Below are 18,710 nucleotides of genomic sequence, written 5' to 3'. Positions count from 1 at the left end.
CACAGACAAGTACAAACTCGTAGATGCCATGTTTTGGCAACTGTATATAGTCTATTTGTACTCTTTGAAATGGGGCAAACGTCTTTGGCATGTGTCTTTGCGGGGTTTTAGTTAGCTGGCCTGAATTGTGTTGTTGACAGATGTGACTAGCTTTTATTCTCTGGGAGGCGTATTGTCTGAAGCCGGGGGCTACCCAATATGGTTGCATCTGGTTCATGATTGAGTTTGTGCTTCCATATGTGGGGTAGTGGAGTACTTGGAAAATGGCAGGGAACCAACTGCGTGGCAGGACGGGAAGTCCGTTTAGGCGCCAAATCCCCTCCACCTTTTCTGCCCCCTTGGCCAGCCATCCGTCCTTTTCTTCCTCAGAGGCGTTTTCTTGTGTCTCAAAGAGGTTCTGCATTTCTTCCTCCGTCGTTGACACTGTTTCCGTCTCCTTCAAAGGGAGTAAGGCGGCTTGTTTTGCTGTTTGATCGGCCAAGCGATTTCCCCTTGCCTCGGGTGTTTGAGCCTTGGTGGGGGCAGCAACCTTTATGATTGCTAGCTGTTTTGGTATCAAGGCTACTTCCATTAGTTTCTTCACTAAGGCTCCATGCCTGATGGGATTTCCTGTTGCTGTGAGGAATCCTCTTGTCTGCCAGATAGTGCCAAAATCGTGCACAATGCCGTGTGCATAGGCTGAGTCCGTGTAGATGTTCGCTGTTCGTTCTTCCAGAAACTCAATTGCCCAGATGAGAGCAAGAAGTTCTGCTTCTTGAGCAGATATGCGTGGAGGTAGCGGTTGTTTGGCTAGGACTGCATATAGAGTCACTACTGCAAATCCGGTGTGGAACTTGCCTGCTTCATCAGCGTATCTGCTACCATCCACAAAAGTTCAAAGTCTGGATTTGTAAGCGGTGTTGCCTGAATATTGTGCAGGGGCTTTGCCTCATGTTCAATGAGTTCCTGACAATCATGATCAAATGGTGCGCTGGTACGTTTGTCACTCTCTTCTGTCCTCTCTTCTGTCCCCCCTTCTAAACTTGTAAAGATCAGCAGATCAGCAAGGTTTAGACTTGTAACTCGAGCAAATGAGATGTTTGGGGGTAGCAACAGCGTGCACTGGAGTCTGACTTGTCTTGCCATGGAGAGATGTTTCAACTGCACTTGATTGAGAACAGCATAGATGTCATGGCTGGTAAGGATGGTAGTCGGGAAATCGAGTGAGATTTCAGATGCTTTCTGCAGTATATTTGAAACTGCTGTAACGGCACGGACACAGGTTGGTGCTGCTCTGGTGACGTTGTCGAGTTTAGAGGAGTAGTACCCGATTATGTGATGTTTGTCCGTCTTCTGGGTGAGTACTCCTAGGGCAAATCCTTGAAGCTCTGCTACGAACAGATTAAAGGTGAGATCATAGTTTGGTAGTGCCAGAGCAGGTGCATCAATCACTAGTTCCTTGAGCTTTTGAAAGTTTTGTCGAGCTTCTTCTGTAAGGGAGAAAGGAACATTCTTTGTGCAATCATACAGCGGTTGCATGAGTAGCGATGCATTGAGAATCCACTGTCTGCAAAATGATATTAGCCCTAAAAATCCTCTGAGTTGTTTGAGATTTCTAGGAATGCTTGCTTTCCTGATAACTTCTTGTCTGTCCGGGCTGAGGTGTTTTTGTCCCGCAGAAAGGCAATGACCCAGGAAAGTGACCCTCGTTTTGCAGAACTGCAACTTATCTCTGCTCGCTTTGCATCCTACTTCTGCCAGAAAGGTAAGAAGACTTATTGAAGCCGTTTTGCATTTTTCTTCACTAGGGCAACACAGTAGTAAATCATCCACGTACTGATAGATGTACTGCGAGAGGTAGCGGGAGGGGGGATTGTCTCAGCTGCGGTGGCGTAATTCCAGGCTTGACTGAAACTTTTACTGTGGGCACGGGTAGTGTGCCGAGGTCAGTTTTTGATGTGGACCAGAGTTTTGCAGGAACTTGTAGAAGTATTGGGTCCGTGTTTACTTCATGTGTAACTTCAGATTCTGGTTGGTCTTCTATCATCTGGAGAGTGCACAGGATTTCTTCTGGGATATCTTCTGGAATTTGCAGGATAGCAGATCCATCTTCATTGTAGACAATCTGAGCTTGTAGTCTTGATAGTAGATCTTCTCCCACTAGGGCATCTCCACCCAGGGGGGACACTAAGAATTTAGACACGAACATGTATGGTCCCAGTTTCACCTTCAGTGGATGTATTATTGAGATTATCTGGGCTTGTCCATCAACTCCGGATACTAAAGTAGCTTCAGAGGAGATGGATCCTTCAGGCACCAGATTCTTGGGGAGTACGGAGCGAGAGGCTCCCGAGTCCACTAAAGCTCTTATTTCCTTGTTGCCAATGTGAAGGGGGACATGTATAAATGGACCTCTGGCATCCCTATCCCGTGCTGCCGCAAGTCAGGCAGTCTTCTCCTCCTGACTCTCGGGTTGGTTTTGAGTGTCCCTCTTCTTCTTTCTACAGTCTCTGATCACGTCCTCTGACTCCACAATAGTAGCAGGTCGGTGCCTTCCTTCTTGTACCTTCTGGCTGACCGTCCACTGCTGCTATGACAACTTTCTTGTTGCTCCTTTTATCCTTTGCGTCGGTTTCTAAGCCACTTGCTTTGTTGACTAGAAGATCTATGTCTTCCATGTTCCTCCATTCTGGGCAGCACGCTTTCAATCTTTCTGCCAGAGGTGCATGTATTCCATCCATGAAGGATCTTACCATCAGGCGACGTATTGCACCCGCTTGTAAGTCCAGCCCTTCATCTGCGAATGACTGCATCAATCTGTAGTAAAATGAGCTGACATTCTCCACAGGACCTTGATGCACTGGTCCCATTGTGCCCTTAGTTCTTTGCTCCTGGGCGCAGAAGAGATTGAGTCTTATCATGAAATCTTGGCCCGATTCCATATTACGGGTATCGTCCGGAACATGTCCTGTCAGGTGGGCAGTGAGTTTGGCATACAGTTCGGGAGACATTTTAACTCTACATAAACCTTCCATGTCCAACCAAGTGCTTCTGTAGGAGACCTGTATTTGGTTCAGGTAACGTGAAAAACTGACTGGGTTTCTAGTCGGATCTGGAGCATTTTGGAGGAAAGCCATCTGCTGGGCTGGAGTCCAGGGTACGTAGTCATCATACGTACGAGGAACTGCATCTCTGGGAGCATCTGGGTTTTGTGGATTAACAGGTGGTCTTATCAGGACTCTTCTTTCCACTACGGGATAAAGAGGCACTGGTGCTGTGGCTTGTAGCTTGTGCTGTGGGGCTCCACAGGCTAGGCATTTTTCACTCCAATCCGGATTTTGTTGGCCACAGTTTGTGCAGGTCCATTCCGGGGATCCTGCTATTTTTGGAGTCGTTCCAGGAGTAGCTGACAGGTACGGAGGGGGCTGCGGATCCTTATTAGCTTGCTTCCCAGCTTCTTCCCATGTGTCTGATTCTTCATGGTATATCCAACCTTGATCGTGGGCTGTTTTTTGCCATGTCAGAAAGAGTTCTGATCAGTTTAGTCCATGATTTATCTGCTATCACTCCTGCTCTAGTAGCTCTTATTGTGTCCCATTTGTTGGGGTCCAATTGATCCTTCCCCTTCAATCCAAATGTCTTAAAAACTTCCTTGGACTGACTGGCTGTTCTTTTGCCATGATAACACGTAATGAGATGTTGCAGGGTGCATCCAGCTCTTCTGTCTTTTGATATTCCTTGCCCCATTCTTCGTCTATCTTCTTCAGCTTTTAGACCCTTGAACGTCCTTTGGACTAAACCTACCTATCCTGGAGATACTCAGAGACTAACTCCTTTTGTATTCCTACCTAAGGTGAGGTCTAGAACCACCTTTCCTGGAGATACTCAGAGACTAACTCCTTTTGTATTCCTACTGAAAGGTGGTGTCCTAACTTCAGAGGGGGCTGAGAATGTTGAATGGCGCTGGGTTACCCTTCTTGTACCAAAGGTACACTCTATATCAGATGGCAATGGCAAACAGGGCTATTCCCACTAACACAAGGGCAGTGAATATCACATCCATGGGACAGAGCAGGTACACTATTCCCTTTCAACACTCACTGATGTATGGGATCTATGACAACCAACAAGGGCAACAGCACAGAAGTAAAGCACAGGAGAGCAGACACGCAACACACGGAGAGGCAGAGAAACACAGAGAAACAAACAAGCAAACAACCAAACAAGGCACAGAAAACATCTGCTGGCAAGGCTCTCTCAGAGTTCAGTAGAAACCCGCCAATAACCCAGTATCTACTCACAGTGTACCATTTTGCGCATTGAGGAGAGGGGAGATCAGACGTGGGGAGCATAAAGAGAAGAATAAGGTTCAACTCTTACCTGGCCAGGTGTTTCTGGTCCCCACATCTGGTCCACTCCTCCTCTGAATGGCAAGACAGTCCACTGCGTCCTGGGATTAGAAACACGGGTCCCTGTTCGGGCGCCAGATAATGTTAGGTTGACCTAACGGTCACAGCTATTGCCAGCGATGTCAGAATGCAGAGAGGGTACCGGTGACCCCCCTCTGCCCTCCCTTTAGCCTTCAATGAAAACAGGCAGACACCGTTATACACGTAAAGGCTAGGAGACGTGCGGCTCCCAAAAAGAAAAACTGTATTATTTTGTTTACATTACAAGGTTATACAAAGTTGATTAGGGCGTAACTATGCAACATACATATTCATTAATCTACATTCATTAAGGCGTGGATTGCATATTCCCAGCAAGAGAAATTAATATAATGACTTATACTCCAATAACAAGATGTTTTTCAGTCGTCTCTAAAGCCTGCTTTACATGGTACGACAGATTGTGCGATTTCACAATCGATCGTACCCGCCCCCGTCCTTTTTGCGTCACGGGCAAATCGCTGCCCGTGTCGCACAAAGTCAGTAACCCCCGTCACACATACTTACCTCTCGTGCGACCTCGCTGTGGGCGGCGAACGTCCACTTCCTGGAGTGGGAGGGACGTTCGGCGTCACAGCGACGTCACACGGCCGCCGGCCAATAAAAGCGGAGGGGCGGAGATGAGTGGGACGTAAACATCCCGCCCACCTCCTTCCTTCCACATAGAGCCGGCGGCGGCCACGGGAGGCAGGTGAGCTGCTCATCGTTCCCGTGGTGTCACACGGAGCGGCGTGTGCTACCACAGAAACGATGGTCAACTAAAATAAACGATATTATGGAACCTAGAGAGCAGTACCCGACTCACGATTTGTGAGCGATACTGCGTCGGTAGGAGGTGTCACACAGGCCGGCATCGCCAGCGATGCCGGATGTGCGTCACAAAAACCGTGACCCCGACGATCTATCGCACGATAGATTGTCTGGTGTAAAGCAGCCTTAAGTCAAAACATTCTGCGTCCTTGAGGTTGGTCTCACAGTTTATTAAGCAAATAAGTCTGGTTCGGTCTTGCCAGGGAGAATGAATTTCTATTATTTTCTAAGTCAGTGAAAAAGGTTAACTCTTTCCTCACATTCCCAGTTGCCAATCCTCCCTGTTTTGTAGACTTTTGAAGATAAAGTACAGTGTAACCTCGGTTTACGAGTAACTTAGTGTACGAGTATTTCGCTATACAAGCAAAGCTTGCTGTACATTTGTAACTCCGTGTACGAGCATGCTTTGCTGTACGAGCAAATACCGCACACACTTCCGGTTCCATGCTCTAACCCGCTCTTGCAGTCCGCACAAACACGCACACACACATATTATGCTCACCTTACCTTCCGTTCCATCGCCGGCCTCCTAGTACTTGTAGTTCGCTGATACAGGATGTGTATCGGGTGATCATCGCGACGATGGAGGAACTTCCGCTGTCGGCCGCTTCTCAAAGGCAGCACGGCAAGTAAGCAAGGGAACCAGTGATTTGTGTTCCTTCCAGGACAGGGGCTCACAATTTGTTTGGGAAATAGCACCAGTGAGATTATATTAAAATTTAACCTTTATTTTATTCCTTAAAACACACAAAAAGCAATATTAAAATACCAAAGGTTTGACCATGCAGGTCACAAATCACACACTGCCCAGAGCTGTATATAAAGCTCAAAAGGGCTATAGATATGTCCCTTGGGCAAGGTAAACAATGGGACAGCTAAATCATGTGTTGAGAGCAACGCGGGTTAACACTATCAGTGGATAGCACATAATCATAACAACAGTAGTTCCATTATGTTTAGACCAGGGTCATAAAATAACAGGCAAAAGGATATATATTTACTTCCACTTCACTGAAGGTACGAAAATATATACCAACGCCTATCACCTTTTGACTGTAATCAACACACAAATTAGGCAAAAAACAGGGAAGATCTCACCCATTCAGATCATCTTCTGTTGCTTATCACATCTCTTGCTGACAGGGCCAGGATGGGGCTTGGATTCCAGGTTGATGTTAGGGTACCTTCACACTTAGCGATGCAGCAGCGATCCGACCAGCGATCTGACCTGGTCAGGATCGCTGCTGCATCGCTACATGGTCGCTGGTGAGCTGTCAAACAGGCAGATCTCACCAGCGACCACTGAACAGCCCCCAGCCAGCAGCGACGTGCAAGCGACGCTGCGCTTGCACGGAGCCGCCAACTGGAAGCTGCGGAGACTGGTAACTAAGGTAAACATCGGGTATGGTTACCCGATGTTTACATTAGTTACCAGCGCTGTGTGCAGAGAGCAGGGAGCCGCGCACACTGAGCGCTGGCTCCTTGCTCTCCTAGCTGCTGTACACATCGGGTTAATTAACCCGATGTGTAATGCAGCTACATGTGCAGAGAGCAAGGAGCCGCGCACACTGCTTAGCGCTGGCTCCTTGCTCTCCTAGCTGCTATACACATCGGGTTAATTAACCCGATGTGTACAGCAGCTACATGTGCAGAGAGCCGGAGCCGGCAGCACAGGCAGCGTGAGAGCTGCGGAGGCTGGTAACTAAGGTAAATATCGGGTAACCACCTTGGTTACCCGATGTTTATCTTGGTTACAAGCTTACCTCAGCTGTCAGACGCCGGCTCCTGCTCCCTGCTCGCTTCATTTGTCGCTCTCTCGCTGTCACACACAGCGATCTGTGTGTCACAGCGAGAGAGCGGCTTTGAAGAAAACGAACCAGGGCTGTGTGTAACGAGCAGCGATCTCGCAGCAGGGGCCAGATCGCTGCTCAGTGTCACACACAGCGAGATCGCTAATGAGGTCACTGCTGCGTCACAAAAACCGTGACTCAGCAGCGATCTCGGCAGCGAGCTCGCTGTGTGTGAAGCACCCCTAACTCACCCTAAACCCCACTGACTCCCGTCCTTACAAGGACGGTCCACAACAAAGTTCCCTGCATTACTGCCATGAATATATGAATAAAGAGAAATTTAGCTACTGAATTGATCAATGCAGAAGAGCCCCAACACTACGCCAAAGTATTTCTCTACGTTGGGGTCCCTAGCTTGTGTGTGTCCTCTCATGCAGTTAAAAAACTTACCGTGTATGGGACGCTGAGACCCAGGCTATATATGCGTATAATGTGGATTGGCAATAGGTGTGTATGGGGAGGGTTCACAAACGAAAAAACTACTAACATTAAGGAATAACGTTTGGAACTCCATTCTATGTCTGAACTGGGTGCAAAAAACCTAAAAAACATCACTATGGGGAGATAAGGTATGCACTCCAGTGACTATGGAAGGGGAATACATGGAATAGCAGAAACTGCTGTGTGAATACTGACATGAAAAATTCAATAGCTATTTGTAAGAATGAAATGTGAAAAATGGAACCTGCATTACTGCCATGAATATATGAATAAAGAGAAATTTAGCTACTGAATTGATCAATGCAGAAGAGCCCCAACACTACGCCAAAGTATTTCTCTACGTTGGGGTCCCTAGCTTGTGTGTGTCCTCTCATGCAGTTAAAAAACTTACCGTGTATGGGACGCTGAGACCCAGGCTATATATGCGTATAATGTGGATTGGCAATAGGTGTGTATGGGGAGGGTTCACAAACGAAAAAACTACTAACATTAAGGAATAACGTTTGGAACTCCATTCTATGTCTGAACTGGGTGCAAAAAACCTAAAAAACATCACTATGGGGAGATAAGGTATGCACTCCAGTGACTATGGAAGGGGAATACATGGAATAGCAGAAACTGCTGTGTGAATACTGACATGAAAAATTCAATAGCTATTTGTAAGAATGAAATGTGAAAAATGGAACCTGCATTACTGCCATGAATATATGAATAAAGAGAAATTTAGCTACTGAATTGATCAATGCAGAAGAGCCCCAACACTACGCCAAAGTATTTCTCTACGTTGGGGTCCCTAGCTTGTGTGTGTCCTCTCATGCAGTTAAAAAACTTACCGTGTATGGGACGCTGAGACCCAGGCTATATATGCGTATAATGTGGATTGGCAATAGGTGTGTATGGGGAGGGTTCACAAACGAAAAAACTACTAACATTAAGGAATAACGTTTGGAACTCCATTCTATGTCTGAACTGGGTGCAAAAAACCTAAAAAACATCACTATGGGGAGATAAGGTATGCACTCCAGTGACTATGGAAGGGGAATACATGGAATAGCAGAAACTGCTGTGTGAATACTGACATGAAAAATTCAATAGCTATTTGTAAGAATGAAATGTGAAAAATGGAACCTGCATTACTGCCATGAATATATGAATAAAGAGAAATTTAGCTACTGAATTGATCAATGCAGAAGAGCCCCAACACTACGCCAAAGTATTTCTCTACGTTGGGGTCCCTAGCTTGTGTGTGTCCTCTCATGCAGTTAAAAAACTTACCGTGTATGGGACGCTGAGACCCAGGCTATATATGCGTATAATGTGGATTGGCAATAGGTGTGTATGGGGAGGGTTCACAAACGAAAAAACTACTAACATTAAGGAATAACGTTTGGAACTCCATTCTATGTCTGAACTGGGTGCAAAAAACCTAAAAAACATCACTATGGGGAGATAAGGTATGCACTCCAGTGACTATGGAAGGGGAATACATGGAATAGCAGAAACTGCTGTGTGAATACTGACATGAAAAATTCAATAGCTATTTGTAAGAATGAAATGTGAAAAATGGAACCTGCATTACTGCCATGAATATATGAATAAAGAGAAATTTAGCTACTGAATTGATCAATGCAGAAGAGCCCCAACACTACGCCAAAGTATTTCTCTACGTTGGGGTCCCTAGCTTGTGTGTGTCCTCTCATGCAGTTAAAAAAACTTACCGTGTATGGGACGCTGAGACCCAGGCTATATATGCGTATAATGTGGATTGGCAATAGGTGTGTATGGGGAGGGTTCACAAACGAAAAAACTACTAACATTAAGGAATAACGTTTGGAACTCCATTCTATGTCTGAACTGGGTGCAAAAAACCTAAAAAACATCACTATGGGGAGATAAGGTATGCACTCCAGTGACTATGGAAGGGGAATACATGGAATAGCAGAAACTGCTGTGTGAATACTGACATGAAAAATTCAATAGCTATTTTCGTTTGTGAACCCTCCCCATACACACCTATTGCCAATCCACATTATACGCATATATAGCCTGGGTCTCAGCGTCCCATACACGGTAAGTTTTTTAACTGCATGAGAGGACACACACAAGCTAGGGACCCCAACGTAGAGAAATACTTTGGCGTAGTGTTGGGGCTCTTCTGCATTGATCAATTCAGTAGCTAAATTTCTCTTTATTCATATATTCATGGCAGTAATGCAGGTTCCATTTTTCACATTTCATTCTTACAAATAGCTATTGAATTTTTCATGTCAGTATTCACACAGCAGTTTCTGCTATTCCATGTATTCCCCTTCCATAGTCACTGGAGTGCATACCTTATCTCCCCATAGTGATGTTTTTTAGGTTTTTTGCACCCAGTTCAGACATAGAATGGAGTTCCAAACGTTATTCCTTAATGTTAGTAGTTTTTTCGTTTGTGAACCCTCCCCATACACACCTATTGCCAATCCACATTATACGCATATATAGCCTGGGTCTCAGCGTCCCATACACGGTAAGTTTTTTAACTGCATGAGAGGACACACACAAGCTAGGGACCCCAACGTAGAGAAATACTTTGGCGTAGTGTTGGGGCTCTTCTGCATTGATCAATTCAGTAGCTAAATTTCTCTTTATTCATATATTCATGGCAGTAATGCAGGTTCCATTTTTCACATTTCATTCTTACAAATAGCTATTGAATTTTTCATGTCAGTATTCACACAGCAGTTTCTGCTATTCCATGTATTCCCCTTCCATAGTCACTGGAGTGCATACCTTATCTCCCCATAGTGATGTTTTTTAGGTTTTTTGCACCCAGTTCAGACATAGAATGGAGTTCCAAACGTTATTCCTTAATGTTAGTAGTTTTTTCGTTTGTGAACCCTCCCCATACACACCTATTGCCAATCCACATTATACGCATATATAGCCTGGGTCTCAGCGTCCCATACACGGTAAGTTTTTTAACTGCATGAGAGGACACACACAAGCTAGGGACCCCAACGTAGAGAAATACTTTGGCGTAGTGTTGGGGCTCTTCTGCATTGATCAATTCAGTAGCTAAATTTCTCTTTATTCATATATTCATGGCAGTAATGCAGGTTCCATTTTTCACATTTCATTCTTACAAATAGCTATTGAATTTTTCATGTCAGTATTCACACAGCAGTTTCTGCTATTCCATGTATTCCCCTTCCATAGTCACTGGAGTGCATACCTTATCTCCCCATAGTGATGTTTTTTAGGTTTTTTGCACCCAGTTCAGACATAGAATGGAGTTCCAAACGTTATTCCTTAATGTTAGTAGTTTTTTCGTTTGTGAACCCTCCCCATACACACCTATTGCCAATCCACATTATACGCATATATAGCCTGGGTCTCAGCGTCCCATACACGGTAAGTTTTTTAACTGCATGAGAGGACACACACAAGCTAGGGACCCCAACGTAGAGAAATACTTTGGCGTAGTGTTGGGGCTCTTCTGCATTGATCAATTCAGTAGCTAAATTTCTCTTTATTCATATATTCATGGCAGTAATGCAGGTTCCATTTTTCACATTTCATTCTTACAAATAGCTATTGAATTTTTCATGTCAGTATTCACACAGCAGTTTCTGCTATTCCATGTATTCCCCTTCCATAGTCACTGGAGTGCATACCTTATCTCCCCATAGTGATGTTTTTTAGGTTTTTTGCACCCAGTTCAGACATAGAATGGAGTTCCAAACGTTATTCCTTAATGTTAGTAGTTTTTTCGTTTGTGAACCCTCCCCATACACACCTATTGCCAATCCACATTATACGCATATATAGCCTGGGTCTCAGCGTCCCATACACGGTAAGTTTTTTAACTGCATGAGAGGACACACACAAGCTAGGGACCCCAACGTAGAGAAATACTTTGGCGTAGTGTTGGGGCTCTTCTGCATTGATCAATTCAGTAGCTAAATTTCTCTTTATTCATATATTCATGGCAGTAATGCAGGTTCCATTTTTCACATTTCATTCTTACAAATAGCTATTGAATTTTTCATGTCAGTATTCACACAGCAGTTTCTGCTATTCCATGTATTCCCCTTCCATAGTCACTGGAGTGCATACCTTATCTCCCCATAGTGATGTTTTTTAGGTTTTTTGCACCCAGTTCAGACATAGAATGGAGTTCCAAACGTTATTCCTTAATGTTAGTAGTTTTTTCGTTTGTGAACCCTCCCCATACACACCTATTGCCAATCCACATTATACGCATATATAGCCTGGGTCTCAGCGTCCCATACACGGTAAGTTTTTTAACTGCATGAGAGGACACACACAAGCTAGGGACCCCAACGTAGAGAAATACTTTGGCGTAGTGTTGGGGCTCTTCTGCATTGATCAATTCAGTAGCTAAATTTCTCTTTATTCATATATTCATGGCAGTAATGCAGGTTCCATTTTTCACATTTCATTCTTACAAATAGCTATTGAATTTTTCATGTCAGTATTCACACAGCAGTTTCTGCTATTCCATGTATTCCCCTTCCATAGTCACTGGAGTGCATACCTTATCTCCCCATAGTGATGTTTTTTAGGTTTTTTGCACCCAGTTCAGACATAGAATGGAGTTCCAAACGTTATTCCTTAATGTTAGTAGTTTTTTCGTTTGTGAACCCTCCCCATACACACCTATTGCCAATCCACATTATACGCATATATAGCCTGGGTCTCAGCGTCCCATACACGGTAAGTTTTTTAACTGCATGAGAGGACACACACAAGCTAGGGACCCCAACGTAGAGAAATACTTTGGCGTAGTGTTGGGGCTCTTCTGCATTGATCAATTCAGTAGCTAAATTTCTCTTTATTCATATATTCATGGCAGTAATGCAGGTTCCATTTTTCACATTTCATTCTTACAAATAGCTATTGAATTTTTCATGTCAGTATTCACACAGCAGTTTCTGCTATTCCATGTATTCCCCTTCCATAGTCACTGGAGTGCATACCTTATCTCCCCATAGTGATGTTTTTTAGGTTTTTTGCACCCAGTTCAGACATAGAATGGAGTTCCAAACGTTATTCCTTAATGTTAGTAGTTTTTTCGTTTGTGAACCCTCCCCATACACACCTATTGCCAATCCACATTATACGCATATATAGCCTGGGTCTCAGCGTCCCATACACGGTAAGTTTTTTAACTGCATGAGAGGACACACACAAGCTAGGGACCCCAACGTAGAGAAATACTTTGGCGTAGTGTTGGGGCTCTTCTGCATTGATCAATTCAGTAGCTAAATTTCTCTTTATTCATATATTCACGGCAGTAATGCAGGTTCCATTTTTCACATTTCATTCTTACAAATAGCTATTGAATTTTTCATGTCAGTATTCACACAGCAGTTTCTGCTATTCCATGTATTCCCCTTCCATAGTCACTGGAGTGCATACCTTATCTCCCCATAGTGATGTTTTTTAGGTTTTTTGCACCCAGTTCAGACATAGAATGGAGTTCCAAACGTTATTCCTTAATGTTAGTAGTTTTTTCGTTTGTGAACCCTCCCCATACACACCTATTGCCAATCCACATTATACGCATATATAGCCTGGGTCTCAGCGTCCCATACACGGTAAGTTTTTTAACTGCATGAGAGGACACACACAAGCTAGGGACCCCAACGTAGAGAAATACTTTGGCGTAGTGTTGGGGCTCTTCTGCATTGATCAATTCAGTAGCTAAATTTCTCTTTATTCATATATTCATGGCAGTAATGCAGGTTCCATTTTTCACATTTCATTCTTACAAATAGCTATTGAATTTTTCATGTCAGTATTCACACAGCAGTTTCTGCTATTCCATGTATTCCCCTTCCATAGTCACTGGAGTGCATACCTTATCTCCCCATAGTGATGTTTTTTAGGTTTTTTGCACCCAGTTCAGACATAGAATGGAGTTCCAAACGTTATTCCTTAATGCACAACAAAGTTCCCAGCTGCCAATCCTCACTGTTTTGTAGACTTTTGAAGATAAAGTATCTTCATTGTTGGCTCTTCACACAAGGTCCTTGAACACATTTTTTATCACAGTTTAAATGCTTATTGTATCCAAATTATAATATTTTAGAGCGCTTAGAAAATGGTGGGAAAATCAATCACTTTTTTTTTTAATTACTTATTTTTTATTGTAGTCTTTTTATGGAAATGACAATAAAATTTCTCCAATTTCTGTTCCCTTTTTTCAATCCAAAATGGGGTAAGATTATCTATACAGAGACCCCTGCACAGAAATACCAGGGATACAGCAACATCACTTATTTTATACAGAAGAATAGCGCTATCTCCATAGTTATTTATACAATGACTTATAGATCAGACAAGCATCTCATATTTAATATTTAGGCAGTTTCTATTTTGCTTAAACGTTCTTTATATGGATAAGATCAGTGAGTCTCATTATACCGAGTAGAGAAGGTCCAGGGACAAAGACCCCATCCTGTACTGACACGCTGGAAGCCTGAAGTCTCCAGCCCCGGGGCCCAGAATCTCTCATTTTTTACTCCAATGTTTCTTTAATAAATCCCCTTCTCATACCGTCCTGTAGTAATGACTTTGTTCATCACGTTTTGTAGGAGAATTCATCTGAATCTATCAAAGGCCTTGTGCTCACAGTGCATTTCTTGTGTGGTTTTTTTCAATAAAGCAAGGAAAAAGCATCCCAGCAAAGTCCATGAGAATTCTGACTTGCTGTGCCCACGTTGCTTCTTTTTTCCTTGCTGTTTTTGTTGCTGAAAAAAGTAGCAGCATGTCATGTGTTTAATTTTTTCCCCAATTGACTTTAATGGAGTCAGTGAAAAACACAGGAAAAAACGTTTGTGTAATGCCCACATTGCTTTTTTTGTGCGTTTTTATGTGCTTTTTGACGTCACTGGGGTTTCTTGCAGTAGAGATGAGCGATCCTGACTGGCAAAGACTGGAAAATGTTAAAATCATACGATCTTTGTCCAGATCGGGATCGGACATCCGATCATTTACTACAAAAGATCTGGCCAAGGATCAGTAAATGATCGGATGGCAAAAATCACCCTCTCCCTGCCCATCACAGCCATGTCAAGTATTGGCATGGCTGTGATTGGCCACTGTAGAAAAAAAAGGGAAGCAAAAGGGTTAAAGCAGTACATACTTACTGAGTCCCCGCTGCTGCAGCGTTACTTCTGGGTCCAACAATTATCTCTAATGAATATTCACTACTTTTTCCGCCCACTGGCGGTATCCTATTGTTTGAAGTCAGACCATGCCCCTAGACAGCATCTATGATTGGTTGGAATCACTGGTCTATATCGTGGTATAAAATAAATAAAACAATTGATGTAGGGTCTCCCCTGTATTAATACCAGCACAACCCCCAAAACACCCCTCAAGGTCCTATGTAATCTGCACAAGGTCCCACAACGATTCAGATCTGCTACATCTGAAATGACAACACGTGATCATGGGACATTGCCTGCAGTTACAGCGTTTGGTCCAGAGTGAGCCATGATCAGCGGTGATGTCACTCAGGTTAGTTATGGTCACAGCTGGACATTCACCTGTGACCGCAGGTAACCTGAGTGATGTCACAAGGTGAATCGAGTTCATCCTGGTGTGTCACCAGGATTTCCTCCAGATCTGCTGGCATGAACTCTGCTCACCTTGTGACGTCACCAGGGTTCCCTGAACCTAGGCCTCGTGGACCTTGCTGGAGGGAACTCCGGTGACGTAGGTGCCCTAGTCTGTGAGGTGATCCGTACCTCAGTAACCCCGGGTCGTCATTGTGACATCCCAGGGTTACTATGGCAGCGATTGGGCCCCCGTGATCGCATTCCAGGGACCCGATCGCCAGGGAGTGTTAAGAGATCACTCTCTCTGCCTTCTGAATGCTGCGATTGCACTGATCGCAGCATTCAAGGGGGTTAAACTACCGGGATCGGCGCGGGTACCGCTTCGAGCAGAGAGAGCCAGGTCCCAGCGGTAATATCAGCCGGTGACCTGGTGGCAATCTGAGATCACAGCGCCTAAACCCCCATGATTGCCATGAGTAAAAAACGCACAAAAAGAAGCGCAGAAAAAAGCATGTGTAAAAACTTGCAAACACAATAAAAAATGTGCATTTTGTCAGCTGCTTTTTCCTGCAAAAACATACACAGATTTTCTGCACATAAAAACGCAACGTGGGCACATAGCCTAAATGTTATCAATTTACGTGCATGAAACAATAACCTTTATAATCCACAGCATGTGTATAAGATCAGCAGGTTTTGCAAAGCACTTCGGGTCTTTGGCCTCTGTATGTATGCCGACCTTGTGGAGAAACAGATGGGTCACATATCCCCTATGGATAATTTAGGCTATGTGCCCATGGGACTTTGCCTCAGGTTTGTCCGCAGGTTTACCGCAGCTGCTCCTCTGAATCCGCAGCTATCCATTGCTGTGGGATTCGAGCATTTTTGTTGCGGTAAACCTGCGGGACAAGTGCGGAAATACCTGAGGAATTCCCGCCCTGTATCTCCATAGTGGAAACGCAAGAATTCCGCAGATATTTCCGCATTAATAATAGACATGCAGTTACGTGCGGCTGCGGGACATCCGCAGCATAGTCCGCAGCCGCACATACCGCGACATTGATACAGCACTCCCCAAATCCCATAGGATAACATGGGGAGTGCCTGTACTTGTGCAAACCTGAGGATTTATCTGAAAAATCCAGATAAATCTGCAGGTTTTCCGCAGCAAAATCCGCGGGTACGTTGTCCCATGGACACATAGCCTTAAGGCCACTTTACATGCTGCGATATCGGTACCGATATCGCTAGCGTGGGTACCCGCCCCCATCGGTTGTGCGACATGGACAAATCGCTGCCCGTGGCGCACAACATCGCCCAGACCCGTCACACTACTTACCTGCCCTGCGACATCACTGTGACCGGCGAAACGCCTCCTTTCTAAGGGAGGCGGTTCGTTCAGCGTCACAGCGACGTCACAGCTGCGTCACTGAACCGCTGCCCAATAGAAGCGGAGGGGCGGAGATGAGCGGGACGAACATCCCGCTCACCACCTTCCTTCCGCTTTGCGGGCGGGAGGCAGGTAAGGAGAGGTTCCTCGTTCCTGCGGTGTCACACGTACCGATGTGTGCTGCCGCAGGAACGAGGAACAACTTCGTTACTGCTGCAGCAATGATATTAGAGAATGGACCCCCCTCATGTCACCGATGAGCTCATAGGTGTCACACGCAACGGCATCGCTAAAGCGACCGGATGTGCATCACAAATTCCGTGACCCCAACGAGATCGCTTGAGCGATGTCGCAGTGTGTAAAGCGGCGTTTAAGCTATGTGCCCACGGGAGCTCGCACCTATGGATATATCCGCAGGTAAGGCCGCAGGTTTCCCGCAGCAGCTCCCCGGAATCCGCAGCTATACATAGCTAGGGGATTCTAGCGAAATAGCTGCGGGCATTCATGCGACTTACCTACAGAAGTCCCGGCCTCTAGCTCCATAGTGGAGGGCCAGGATTTCCGCAGGTAAATCCTCAGGAATAATTGACATGCAGATATGTGCGGTTGCGGGACACCCGCAGCATATTCCGCAGCCACACATACCGCAGCAGTGACACAGACACTCCCCATTTCCCATAGGTAACATGGGGAGTGTCTGTGTGCCGCCCCCACATCAGCAGACGGGTTGCTCGGATCCGGATCCGCAGTGGCTCGAGGGGTTTCCGGACCCGGGGGTCGCATGGACACTGAAATAAAAAGAGACGTATATGTACGGGGATTGCTGTAGTTACTTTGTGACGCCACCCACGATGTGTGGTAACATGGAGTGCCACCACTGCGGTTGGGAGGCACCTGGGGTCAATGGAGTGGCAGCTGGTTGTTTAACCCCTCCGTGGATAGGGGAGGATGCCCCTTGGCTCAGTGTCCAGGACACGGGGAGTGATGTAGGCTGGAGGTGGTGCACTGGGCCGGATCGGGGGATGTTGGTGTACTCACTGTTGAATAATTGCACACAAGTCTGATGGTAAACAAAGGTGTCAGTGGCCGGCTGCCGCTTCCGGGTGTACTCAGGTCCCACACCCGGCTGGTGTACCGATGTCCCTTCCTCCGGCACTCTGTAATTTTCCTCACTTCTGGACAACTCCGTATGGAACGGGGAAGTCCGCTCCCGGTATGTTCTGGTTGGGAGATGTGCACGCGAAAACTGACCCTTGGGATTTCAGTGGGTGTTTGCGGATACCCTATCCCCCGTGGTGGGCTGCCGTTTCGCTGTATCTGGGCTAACAATTCTGAAGCAATGTCTGGAACCTTGCTCCCGGCCTGGTGAATTAGAGAAGGGGCTTGCGACCGTCTTCTAACTAGGGTCCAGGTACCACGCCTGTGCACGGTTTCCGGACCGGATCTCCGCTGTCGGTACCGGCGGGCTCCAACCCTGTCCCGGTCCACTTTGGATCTCCCGAGACCGGACTCCCGTCGCCTTTGGACACGGTCCACTGCTTGCCACCTAGCCAGTAGACCAGGGTCAGTACCCTGGCTACCCTCCACTAGGTTCAGCCTTGACCTCCAGAGTCTGTCACTGTCACAGACTCTTCTCCACTTGAACTCCAACTTAGACTCTCTCTGACTTCAACTACTGTGTTCCCGCCCCCAGATCCTCAAGGCCCCTAGGTGGGCGCTCCCAATCTGCCTAGTCCTGCCCACTGGTGTGTCCTTCCTACCTTGAGGGGGGTGGCTAGGATTTTGTGGCTGATGGGACCTGGTATGAGAAGGTGTTATGTGGGATGTAGTATTCTTCTGTGACCACCTGGCGGCACCAGGGCGTCACATTCCTCCTTGGTTGAATACAGCCCGTCCGCGAGCTGTCCGACCACTGACGTTTATTTTTTTTTCTAAAGGAAACGGAAAAAAGGTAAAACATGGTAAACAAACATTTCTTCTCTTTATGGAAGGCACATTTCTTAAACGTTGCATAACATAAAACATTACATTCCCTTCTTCTTCACCCGCCACCCAAACAACCTAGTTCCATGGTGCCACCGCTAAGAATGGTAATGCCTACACGGGCCGGGTAAAAGGTTCCTTACCCGGCAGTACATTTCAAGGGCCCCAAGTCTGGGGGACCCTTGTCCTGGAGGTTAGCCACCGGTTTCAGTAGTGGCTGGGCCTTGGCCGACTC

This window comes from Anomaloglossus baeobatrachus, chromosome 5, assembly GCF_048569485.1.
Source record: "Anomaloglossus baeobatrachus isolate aAnoBae1 chromosome 5, aAnoBae1.hap1, whole genome shotgun sequence".
In the NCBI taxonomy this organism is placed as follows: Eukaryota; Metazoa; Chordata; class Amphibia; order Anura; family Aromobatidae; genus Anomaloglossus; species Anomaloglossus baeobatrachus.
The sequence above is the reverse complement of the archived record's forward strand: the minus strand, read 5'-3'. Positions refer to the sequence as shown.